At 39.1% G+C, this 12,429-nt stretch overlaps 1 protein-coding gene across 3 annotated transcripts in view; it reads right to left on the bottom strand.

Moving 5' to 3' along the window:
- The window catches only part of MAP7 (microtubule associated protein 7), a 179,735-nt gene that overhangs the window by 166,272 nt on the left and 1,034 nt on the right, over positions 1-12,429 (bottom strand). The gene's annotated exons all lie outside the window — the stretch shown is intronic.

Genomic DNA, 12,429 nt, shown 5'->3' with positions numbered 1-12,429 from the left:
TTTTTTTTAAATAAAAAAAAATAAAAGCATATGCATGTACCTTTTTTCTTTTTTTTTTTCTTTTTTTTTTTTTTCAACTTTTTTTTTTTTTTTTTTTTTTTATTTTTGGGACAGAGAGAGACAGAGCATGAACGGGGGAGGGGCAGAGAGAGAGGGAGACACAGAATCGGAAACAGGCTCCAGGCTCCGAGCCATCAGCCCAGAGCCGGACGCGGGGCTCGAACTCACGGACCGCGAGATCGTGACCTGGCTGAAGTCGGACGCTTAACCGACTGCGCCACCCAGGCGCCCCAACATGTACCTTTTTTCTAAAAAATTTATTTTAATGTTTTTATTTATTTTTAAGAGACAGAAGTGGGGAAGGGGCAGAGAGAGAGGGAGACACAGAATCCCAAGCAGGCTCCAGGCTCTGAGCTGTCAGCCCAGAGCACGACGAGGGGCTTGAACTCAGGAACCGTGAGATCATGACCTGAGCTGAAGTCAGACGCTTAACTGACTGAGCCACCCAGGCACCCCTGGATATACCTTTTTATATACACAACAAGAACATCCTCACAGGGATGATAGGAGGTAGGAAGCCACTGTTGCAAAAGAAAGTTCTGGGTATATTTTAGTGATGTGTATTTCTTATTTTTAATAATTTTATTTTCACGGGGCACCTGGGTGGCTCAGTTGGTTAAGCATCTGACTTCGGCTCAGGTCATGATCTCACAGTACATGGGCTCCAGCCCCACGTCGGGCTCTATGCTGACAGCTCAAAGCCTGGGGTCTGCTTCGGACTCTATGTCTCCCTCTCACTGCTGCTTCCCCACCTGTGAGTGCACTCGCTCTCTTTCTCTCTCCCCCAAAAATAAACATTCAAATACTGAGTACTTATAAAAATATTTTTACTGAAAAATGATATAAATGGTATATATTTATATATAAATATTATATATGATATATTATATGATATATATTATATACGATATAAATACCATATATGATATAAATATTATATATAATATAAATATAATATATAAATATATAATATAAATATTATATGACATAGATATTATATGATACAGATATATATGAAATGTAAATATTATATATGATATAAATATTATATATGATATAAATATTATATACGTATATATGATATAAATATTATATACTTACATATACAAATATATACTTATAAGTATTATATATAATATATATAAACATGTATTTATATATATTATATATATTATATATTATATTATATATTACATTTATATTATGCATATTATATACTTATATAAATATTAAATATAAATAAACCTTAATATTTTTTTTTTCAACGTTTTTTTTATTTATTTTTTTTGGGACAGAGAGAGACAGAGCATGAACGGGGGAGGGTCAGAGAGAGAGGGAGACACAGAATCGGAAACAGGCTCCAGGCTCCGAGCCATCAGCCCAGAGCCCGACGCGGGGCTCGAACTCACGGACCGTGAGATCGTGACCTGGCTGAAGTCGGACGCTTAACCGACTGCGCCACCCAGGCGCCCCAACCTTAATATTTTAAGAGTGGTTTAAAGCATGTTGGTTTAATCAATTACCACAGTGTCTATGTATCATATATAAAATTTAAAGGCATTACTCAGAACATCTAAACCCAGATTCATCTGAGGAAGTGACATTTAAAGATTTATTAAGTTAAATTTTTAAAAATATAAAAATTGAAATTACAAGTTGAACAAGATATTTTCTTAGGGAGAAAGGTCTGTCTCATATACCCTGGTCCCAACATCCTGTATAGGCACTGGAAATAAGCTTCTGCAACTTGAAGTCTTTTCTAAAATTTAATACATAAGAAACTTAATTAAAAAAAAAACGGTTTAGGGGAGCTTGGATGGCTCAGTTGGTTAAGTGTCTGAATCTTGATTTCGGCTCAGGTCATGATCTCAGGGTCATGGGCTTGAGCCCTGCATCAGGCTCGGAGCTGAGTGTGGAGCCTACTTAAGATTCTTTCTCCCTCTCTCTCTGTCCCGTGGGCATGTTCTCTCTTGCTCTCAAAAATGAAAAAACAAAAAACAAAAACAAAAACAAAAATAGCTTACTGATCCTTTTTCTATTTCAACATGCGTACTTTTTGAATTTTTAAAAAGATGTTAATTAAAGCATAGTTGGCATACAATTTTACATTAGTTTCAGGTATACGACATAGTAATATGATCTATATACATCATGGAGTGCTCACCGGGACAACTGTAGTTACCGTACATACAAGTTCTTATTCACTACATTCCCTATGCTGTACTTTTCATCTCCATGACTTTGTAACTGGAGGTTCGGGCCTCTTAATCCTCTTAACCTATCTCACCCATCCCCTGCGTAAGTACTTTGTTTGAAGAAACCCAAACTATGTACTTCTCATGAAAGCCTAATGGAAGGCTAGTTGTATATGCTTCCTAGATTTTCCTTTGTAGAGAAACAGTTAACGAAGTGATAGTGATTTGTTTCAAGTCAAAATAAGTCCGGGAAGTCCATCGTCGTGAACACGTCCATCTTTATGATTTAAAATGCAATAGTTCTGTGGCAAGTACTTTAGGAAAGAACTTAAAATTTAGAACTATGATGCAGTAATAAGAAACACTTTTGAATACCACAGAAATGAAAAAAAGTCAAGAGAGGCTGGCATGGGTTTTAACTCAATCACAACTTAATCTTAGCAAGTCACAAGGTTATGTGAGGCGACCTTCTACTGCAGCATTTTTTGTGCAACACTTTGACAGGTGAAAAGCACCATCCAATGTGCCTGGATGATGCTTACTATATCTGATGGCAATGTGATCACACGGCTGCAATTAGGTCTGAGTCAGCATTACATTCGGATTCTCTCATTGAGACTTTATAATTGTAAGCAAAAATTTGCTTAAGGGAAAAATTTAGCAAGCCAGGGTAAGTCCATATTTTCACGGTGATGCAATACCAATCCTTAACAACCGTGACCACAATAATTACAACAACACTACATGCTGTGTCAGGCACTGTTATAAGTACTTTACATGTACCAACTCATTTAATCCTCCTCATAGCCCTATGAAGGCATTACCAGTATCCCGGTTTTAAAAAAGAAGAAATCGAGGAAGAGCATGGCGAAATGACTTGCTCTAAATCCCTCAAGTAGCCACGGAGCTGAGAATGGAACTCAGACAGCAGGCCTGAGTCCTAGCACAAAGTCATAGCTTAACATTATCACTACACTAGGTAGTCAGCTTTGGGCGCAAGATCAAATGACTTCACACACGCTCAGCTTCAGTATAATCTTGAAGGGGCAAAGGGGAAATCAAAGACACTCTTTTCCTTAGAGATCAGTCTTACTCAGTATCCCCCACTGCCTTTTTCATTGTGGCCCCGGTTTTTATAGCTATGCAGACACCAATTGCAAGGGGGAGGGAAAAAAAAAAAGAAAGAAAGAAAATCAGTTCTGTCAAAGGTAAGCCCTCACTGAAAAAGCTTTAAATCACAACTGATGGCACCATAAAACCTGAGACATACACGTAAATCGTGCTCAGACGTGCCTCTGGAGGTTCTGACAAGTAGAACCAGAGATCATAATTTGATGTGATGTTCGAAACCGTAAGTGTGGGGGTGCCTGGGTGGCTCAGTCGGAAAAGGGTTGAACTTCAGCTCGGGTCATGATCTCGCGGTTCGTGAGTTCAAGCCCCGCATCGGGCTCTGTGCTGACATCTCAGAGCCTGAAGCCTGCTTCTGATTCTGTGCCTCCCTTTCTGTCCTTCCCCTGCTCATACTCTCTCTCTCTCAAAAATAAAATAAAAACTTAAAAAAAAAAAAAAGTAAGTATGGGTAACATTGTTAAGAAAAAGTACAACGTGAAAAGAGCAGAGGTTACCAGACCCAGCCTCATGTCAAGTAACAACTGATGAGGAGAATGAAGAGAGGTGAAGAAAGATTAGCCCAAAAGGTATTAGCATAGGTTGTGCCACAGGATGGAAGGCAAGAACATCAAGGAGAAGGACATTCTTGTGTTAAGTATTTACAGGCAGACAGAAGAAACGAGTGGTTTCCAGAACCAAGGAGATGATGATCAGATTTTCACTAGGAAAATCTCTGGGAAAAGTATATAATTTGCTACATAAAACTTTATCTACCTGAAGTTGACCTTCTTGTTTTGAGGGAAAGGAGGAAGAAGGTGGCAGAAGTGGGGAGGGGGAGGGGGAGGGGAGGGAAAGAAAGAAGTTCATTACCTAACTTTCCATCTAACTGCACACATTCATACATTAAAGTGCATAAATACATACGTGAGTGTGCACATTATTTTACTATTCAAGCGTACTCCTACTCATATTCACATCTACATTTCCTTCACAAAATTCCTGGAGCAAAATAAGAGATAAACAAAATAAATTCACTGGCTTGAGGGTAACAGCTGTTATGATTTCCAGGTGGTTTCCATAAGCAAGGTACACTTGACACCTCCAAATGAAATCTACTATCGTCAAATCTAAGAGATTTAAGTAGGAAATAGATCGAAAGTAGTCCTCAGCCTTGAATGCACATTGGAATCACTGGGGGAGTTTTAGAAGGTACTGCCACCTGGCTCCCACCCCTAGAGGTTCTCGGATAATTGCCTAAGGTGTAGCAGGGGCAGAGTGAGATTTAAGAGGTCCCTGGGTGATTTTAACTCACTGTCAAGATTGAGAACCAATGATGCTGCAGCATAGGAGCTCAATCATTTCAGTAATATAACCTTAAGCCCCAAGAATGGCCTATACTTAAATGAACTGACCAGCACTGCAGATAAGGGGGCCATCATACTAATTTAGAGCATCAACCCTGAATAGGAAAACAATCCAGCTGGAATGCAGGAGGCAGGGCACTAGGTCTTGTTTGGTGTGTTAGGTCAGGGCTTCTGAGAACCAAAAGCCTGGATTAAAACCTTGACAGGCTGCCATGTGTTTTTGTTACAGCCTGTTATTATGCAAGTTACTGCCACCCAAGCAGGCCTTGTGTTGGAAAGTGGGGACACTGAAAGAAGAGGGTCTTTTCTGGAGTTTCACCTTGGAATTTAAACCTATTCTAGAATATAGCTATTTCCTACTGTCACCATAGTATCAGGGATACAAGGTTTATATGCGGAAGGTTATCCCATAGTAAAGGATGGGTCCTTTTACCAGAAAGCCAACTCCAAAAAAGCTTACGTAGCATTAAGAAAAAAAAAAATTAACAGAAGAAATTTTCAGATACCAAATCTCAATACTCTACAATTTAAATATACCTAATTTTACTAACAATGCATGCAAAGTCCAGCTCAGATATACCAAATACATCTCTCAGCTTCCTTTCCGCTCAGTTTTGCATTCCTATGTCCATCTGCGATGTTTGGTCTGGTGTGTCAGTTCTCCTTGGCATTCCCCACAATTCTTTCACAACTATTTCTGTAGGAGTTTCAAGGACAAGGAACTGCCAGATGCAGTGAGTTCTAGCCGTCAAAAATATATTAGTCTTCAAATCAAAATTGAAAGTCACACCCAAGAAAATCTTATAGATTCTTTCTTAACTGGCTATTTCTCCAAGATACTAGGAAGACCAGTATTTAATGAACAGAGAAAAACCACCTGACGCCATTTAAATTGTAAACTATAATTCAGAGCATTGCGAAAACAGATATTAAAGAGGCAAAAGGCCAACAAGCAGGGATGGATCTCGAGAGTATTATAAGCAAGCTAAGCAAAATAAGTCAGAGAAAGACAAAGGTCATAGCATCTCACTCATATGCGGAATTTAAGGAACAAACGAACAAAGAAAAACAAGAAAAGACAAACCAAAAAACAGACTTAACTATAGACAACTGGTAGTTGGGGGGGGTGATGGGAGTGGGGAGATGGGTGAAATAGGTGATGGGGATTAAAAAAGTACACTTATCTTGATGAGCACTGAGTAATGTACAGAACTACAGAATACTGTACACCCGAAACTAATATAACTAGATACTAATCCAGTATCTTAACTATACTGGATTAAAAAAAAAAAAAAAAAGGCAAAAGACACTGAGCTACTAAACAGCTAGACAAACTTTAGAGCTGGATTTTCTATAAAGAATAAGCATAATAGCATACGTGTTTAGCATATAGAACCTTAGATCATGCTCAGTGATTAACTGTCCAATGACAGAGGGGCGCCTGGGTGGTTCAGTTGGTCGGGTGTCCGACTTCAGCTCAGGTCATGATCTCACAGCTCATGAGTTCAAGCCTTGCATCAGGCTCTATGCTGATAGCTTAGAGCCTGGAGCCTGCTTCGGATTCTGTGTCTCTCTCCCTCCCTCTGCTCCTCCCCTATTCATGCTCTGTCTTTCTCTGTCTCTCAAAAATGAATAAACGTTACAAAAAAAAAAACTAAAAAAAAAAAACATCCAATGACAGATTATCAAGATCTTTACAAAACACTGTAAGTACATTTCGGTAACTGAGAGCTGATATGTAAGTAGTCAGTTTGACAATATAAATTCTGCCAACAAGGAATAACCAAGACCATAAAACGAGATATAAGACCAATATTCCCAGCTTTGTAACTGAAACAGCATTCCTTCCGAATTTCGGAAAGCCATTTCTCAAAGGATTGGAAGAGGGACACGAAGGGGGACAGAGAACTTGGACTGGCATGGGACCTGATGTGTAATGGCACCGCTGTTGATAATCAACTCCAGAATGCAGACTCCACAGAAAATCGTTACCATGGAAGAATAAAGAAGACGGTAATATTAAAGCCAAATAAAAACTCCGCATTACACATGGGCTCTGGGGGCAACACTATCTCCACAGGGGTTCTAATTCCAGCGAGCATCATTTAGCATCCAGAAGGGCACTATTTCACTTTAAGGCAATTATACTGCTTTACTCAAAGAACTTGGTGCAAAGGCTGAAAATTAAAAACAAAACTTAATATCAAGTGCCGGTAAGGATGCTGAGCAGTTCCAACTGAGACACTGCCTGTAGGAAGGCAAAACCACAGGGCCACTCTGGAAAACGGTTTGGCAGGTTCTTATAAACATACACTCTCATATGGGCCGACAAACCCACTCTGAGGTCTCTCCCTAAGTCCGAAAAGCCTAGGTGTAAACATTTACAGCGGCATAATTTATAATCGCCCAAACCGGGAAATATCTCAGTGCTCCTCAATGGGTGGGTAGATTAACAACCCATGGTACTTCCTTACAACAGCCAGCTACTCATCAATAACGAACTATTGATACATACAACAATCTCAAATGCATTATGCTAAGTGAAAAAATTCAGACTCAAAAGGTTACATGGTGTGTGATTCCACTCTTATGGAAAAGGCAAAACTAGACACGTGGTGAACAGATCAGCGGCTGCCAGGGGTTGAGGGTAGGAGGAGAGCCTGACTTGAATGGGCAACATGAGGGAATTCTCTGGGATGAGAGAACTCTTCTAGACCAGGATTACAATGGTGGTTACATGTGTATATATTTGGCAAAACTCAATGAATTGTACACCTGAAATATCAGTAAATTTTCTGTATGCAAAAGTAATTTTTAAAAAGAGAGAAAAAGCCCTCTGCCTTTTCAAGGATTTGTCATTTTTTTCCTTTCACCATCAAATTTGATGGCGAGTCTCCAAAATCAGTTCCATCTGCGCATCTATTAATCACTTAGAATCTGGTTCATCCCCCACTCTTGCACCAACAAGTGAAATTCCTCTCCTAGGGGGTCAGTGACTACCCGGTAACCACAGCGATGGCTTTTCTTTCATTCTTTGACTCCCTGACCTCTTGACCTTCGCCCTTGGCAGGTGTGCTTTGCTCATTTAAAAAAAAATTATGTTTATTTTTGAGAGAGAGCATGAGCAGGGGAGGGGCAGAGAGAGAGGGAGACACAGAATCTGAACCAGGCTCCAGGCTCCGAGCTATCAGCAGAGAGCCCAATGTGGGGCTCGAACTCATGAACTGTGAGATCGTGACCCGAGCTGAAGTTGGATGCTCAACCGACGAGCCACCCAGGCACCCCTGCTTTGCTCATTTATGCCCTTCCTATCTTTTTAGCTTCTCTGCCCATCTTCTTTATTGGCTCTTTCCCCTGCTACACTTTGAATGTCCTCCCACCCCTTTTCAGTTTCTCTTTCCAGGCTCTCCTTATTCTCCCGGCTTCAGTCATTATCCCCTTATGGAATGAATCCCAGAGTTCTGGGGTCTATTTTTGTCCCTCATCTCCATACTGCCTGTGCCCATTAGACATTTCTACCTACGTGTCTCTGTGTCTCTTACATGTCTTATAGAAATTGTTCTGTTTCTCCCACCAAAACCAGGTCCTCCTCATGGATACTTTCATGCCACCCTTAAGCCAATGGGCCACACTCAAATCTGGAGTATAATCTTAAATGCCACCTTTTACCTGCATCCTTACACACATGCCTCAGTAGAATCTTGAATTAATTGTTCCCTTCCCATTTCCAACAGCTTGCCTCCATTTCTGTAGGAACCTCTGAGTTGGTCTGTATGTCGCTGAACTCTTTCTTATTAAATCCATCCTCTAGTCTACATGCCTACTTCGAGACGGGAAACAGTTGGGTAGACATCCAGATTTCGCTGATCTTCAAAGGTTTGGCTGATCTGTCTGGCTCCATGGACGTTCCCCATATGCTCTCACCACCCCGTGTTACCATTCTCAAGGCAGAGAAAGTCAACTGAAGAGAATGACTTTCAACGATGGACGGACTATGCATTCGTTAAAGGCACATCTGAGCCCTTCTGTTGGACCCTGCAATCAAGCTTGCAAATTCATGAGTACAGAATTACTAATTAAGCATGTTTTAATCAAGATCTGTTATTCTCAAGAATCATCAACGGTTCACCACTGTCCACAGAATCACATACCAGCCTCTTAGCTTGACCTTTAACCACTCCACAATCTGGCCTCCATGGATCATCATTCCTAACTGATCTTCTAGGATTCTTTCATCTTGAGGCTCACACGAGTCAGTATGACCAAAATTTTGCTCTTTTCCGTATTTGTAGCTTTTCCTCTCTTCCTTCCCATCCAACTTTATGTATCATTTACCCATTTTTTTCAGTGTTTATGTCCTCCCTAATGACCACAGCCAGAAGCAGTTCTTCCTTCACTGAAGTCCTCATGACCTGCAGTTATTTATGAGTTGTTTCCCTTGCTAAGAAGGAGCGTGTCTTTGTCAACCTTCTAGCCACAATAATGCTTAATACATGCAAGGTACATATTTCTTGGTCAATTTATTCTAAGCCTCAATATTTTCAATTTTTAAATCAATATGAGACTTGAATTTTAAAAAATTTTCCCTTTCAAATGATTATTTTTTGTGCACCGGAAAGCAAAGGTGTTAGAAAAAAAATTTTTTTAGCGAACATGACAATGTATGTTAGTATTTCACACTCATGCCTAAATATTGATATAAAAAATCCATGTTGCTGAGCACAGCTGCTTGGTCTAACACTTTCCTCTTTAACAAGATATAAAGTAAGAGCTAGTCACAATACAATGGGGAAAAAAGTTATCTAGCCACTTGAATGAAGCATCGTGAACTTTAGGACTTGAATTTCAGACCGTTTTGAAATAAAATACCAAATTGGTAGTCTGGGTCCCTAACTTACAATGCTAATTTGCAGATATTTGTAGACCCTTTGAGACAAGTGAAACCATAAAGATCACTTTAATGCAGTGAAGGTGGTGACCAACATCACAAATAAAGCCCGTATTCTCTCACCAGATAGCCTGCTGAGGAGAGAAAAGCCTAATTCTAGGTTCTAATTCATTTCCCCCAAAAGAGTATCAACAGAACTTACAGATTACAGGTATTAACTTATTTCCTGTACATGAAAGTGTTTACTCATGAATTAGTCACATGCTGCTTCAAATTAGATCTTAATTCAGTAGGCTTATAAAAAAGAAGCTATCGAGTTGGGAAAGGAGTTGTGCACACTCACTTTCCACAGCTCTCAAGCATGAGCATAAAAACACTGAACACAGAAAGCTCGGACAGAGGCAGTTTTGTGAGTATCCATCTATGTGACTACTCAAAATAACGGCCTGAAGAAGGACTTGATGTCCTCTAGTGGTGAAATCCAAAACTTGCTTCCAAGTCCATTATTTTTTCAGTTCTTGAGAACTGAAAAATATTCAAAATTTTGAATATTGAAAAATATGGTGAAAGAACTGTTCATCCTAAAGAGAAATGAAAACTTTTACCACAAGAAATGTGACTTGACTACTTTTAAAGTAGAAGATAAATATATGCTGAGAGAAATATGGTTTTTAAATGTGGGATTACTATAGTACCTTTCGATATCCTTAAATGTTTCATTTTATAGGTGCTATACCACCAATTTTCAACCCATCTTTGATACACACATATATATCTACATACTTATGAATATTACAGGTCTCATTTTTCTAACCACCTGAAACTCTAGTCTAAATTGTCCTAGGACTTAGTGGGTATCATGCTAAGTGAGATGAGTCAGACTGAGGAAGACAAGTACCGTATAATTTCGCTCATGTGTGGAATCTAAAAAGCAAAACACATGCATAAACAAACAAAAAGTAGACTCAGACCTATAAATACAGAGAACTGATTGTTGCCACAGGGGAACGGGGTGTAGGCAAAATGGGTGAAGGGGAATGGGACATATAGGCTTCCAGTTACGGAATGAATAAATCACAGGAATAAAAGACACAGCATAGGAAATATAAGCAATGATATTGTAATAGTGTTGCACAGTGACAGATAGCAGCTACACTGATGAGTGTAACAGCATAATGTATAGAGATGTTGAATCACTGTTGTACAACTGAAAGTAATGTAACATTGCGTGTCAACCGTACTCAAAAAAAAAAACAAACCAAAAACCTGTCTTAAAATTACACCAAATTTTTTGCACAGGTCTATAAAAACTAAGACATTTAAGCATGTACTTTACCTCATAATAACCCAATCTCAATGAATGAATGAATACATAAAATGAACCCCTCAACAAACTTCCCACTTCAAGTAGCAATTTTCACCTCTTGATAAGTGATGAAAGATAGAAGTTCCCACCTCCTCCCCAAACACCCACCTCTCTGCAAACCTGTGATTGTTTAAAAAAAAAAAAAAAAAAAATGACTTGCAGCATTTAGATGTGTACGATGTGAAATACGTTCATAAAAATAAAACACTACATTGGAGTCCTATATGCTGACGTAGGTAACATGTTTTAACTGTATGGAAAACTTCTTAAATTGTTAAAATTCAAGCACTCCTTACTTGTTCACTCAAAATATTGCTACCTAGATTAAAAAAATACGTATTTTCACCTTTCTTCTATCTTTGGCATCTGCTCACATAGACACTTCTGAACACCAAAAGCATTAATTTAGGGCTAGAAAAATAGGAAAAAGATGTGAGCCAGAAATAAGTTGTACTTAAATCATAAGTAAAATTACTCAAAAGACCATATATAAAATGTGTCCCTCAGAAACTGGCGTTTCTAGGCAAAGGTGTGGAAGAATTTTTTTTTCTATGAAGGAGATGGCAGCCAATTAAATTCCCCCTTCGTAAAAGAAAATCTTTCACTGATAGTCACATGAGTTGTATATTAATTGTTAGAAACACGACCAGTTCACTAGTTAACCTGCTCAGGTAATGAAACACTAGTTTGCAGTTCACTCATATCCGAAAAAGTTGATCATGTGCAGATTCTAGAAAACGGTTCTTTTGTTTACGTTTGTCTGACTATAAACTGGCTTGCGTGAACTTTCTGGAACTTTTTTTTTTTTTTTTCCAAAAGCAGTTACTTTGTGGGTATTAGGCACCAAACCATTTATACTGTAATGAGAACGCTGCCCTTCCGCTGCCCTCAGTTGAGGAGGGGCCCAACCCAGAGCATGCAGCCCATCAAGTCTGATAAAACAATTACAAAGACATCTCTTAGCCACCCCTTCCTCGGCCCAAATCAAAATAATGATCGCCCAATCTTTCAAACACATTAAGACAAAATAAACCACCCTACAGGAAGTAGCATGACTTCAAAGTAAACAAGTTCAAGACACCTTGTCAGACTTAACCTCAGGTATTTGGCTGAAAGGATTAAGTCATTAGACTTTAGGTGCCCAAACTCCTCCTAGCAGTGCAGATACACTTCCAAAGATTGGTACAGGTTTTCTGGAACTCTCATATTAAAATAAGCGTATCATGTAAATCAAAAGGTCTTTTCTTTTTTAAAAAAAGGTCTTTTTGGAGGGACAGGAGAGTCTCACATTTAGGGAAACGATCGTTTCCGATTATGTGTGTATGGAAAACGCACTGCAATTAGGAAGCCTGCAATGTGAATTCTTTTTAAAATAAGAAACTGCCTCATCGCCTCCATCCCAAGTGGAAGGTACTAGAACGGTTTCCCGACCTAGAAGAGACTAGG

Source organism: Panthera pardus, unplaced genomic scaffold (assembly GCF_024362965.1).
Source record: "Panthera pardus isolate Hobbes unplaced genomic scaffold, ASM2436296v1 HiC_scaffold_17, whole genome shotgun sequence".
Taxonomy (NCBI): Eukaryota; Metazoa; Chordata; class Mammalia; order Carnivora; family Felidae; genus Panthera; species Panthera pardus.
Note: the sequence above shows the minus strand (reverse complement) of the source record. Positions and strands in the feature narration are given on the sequence as shown.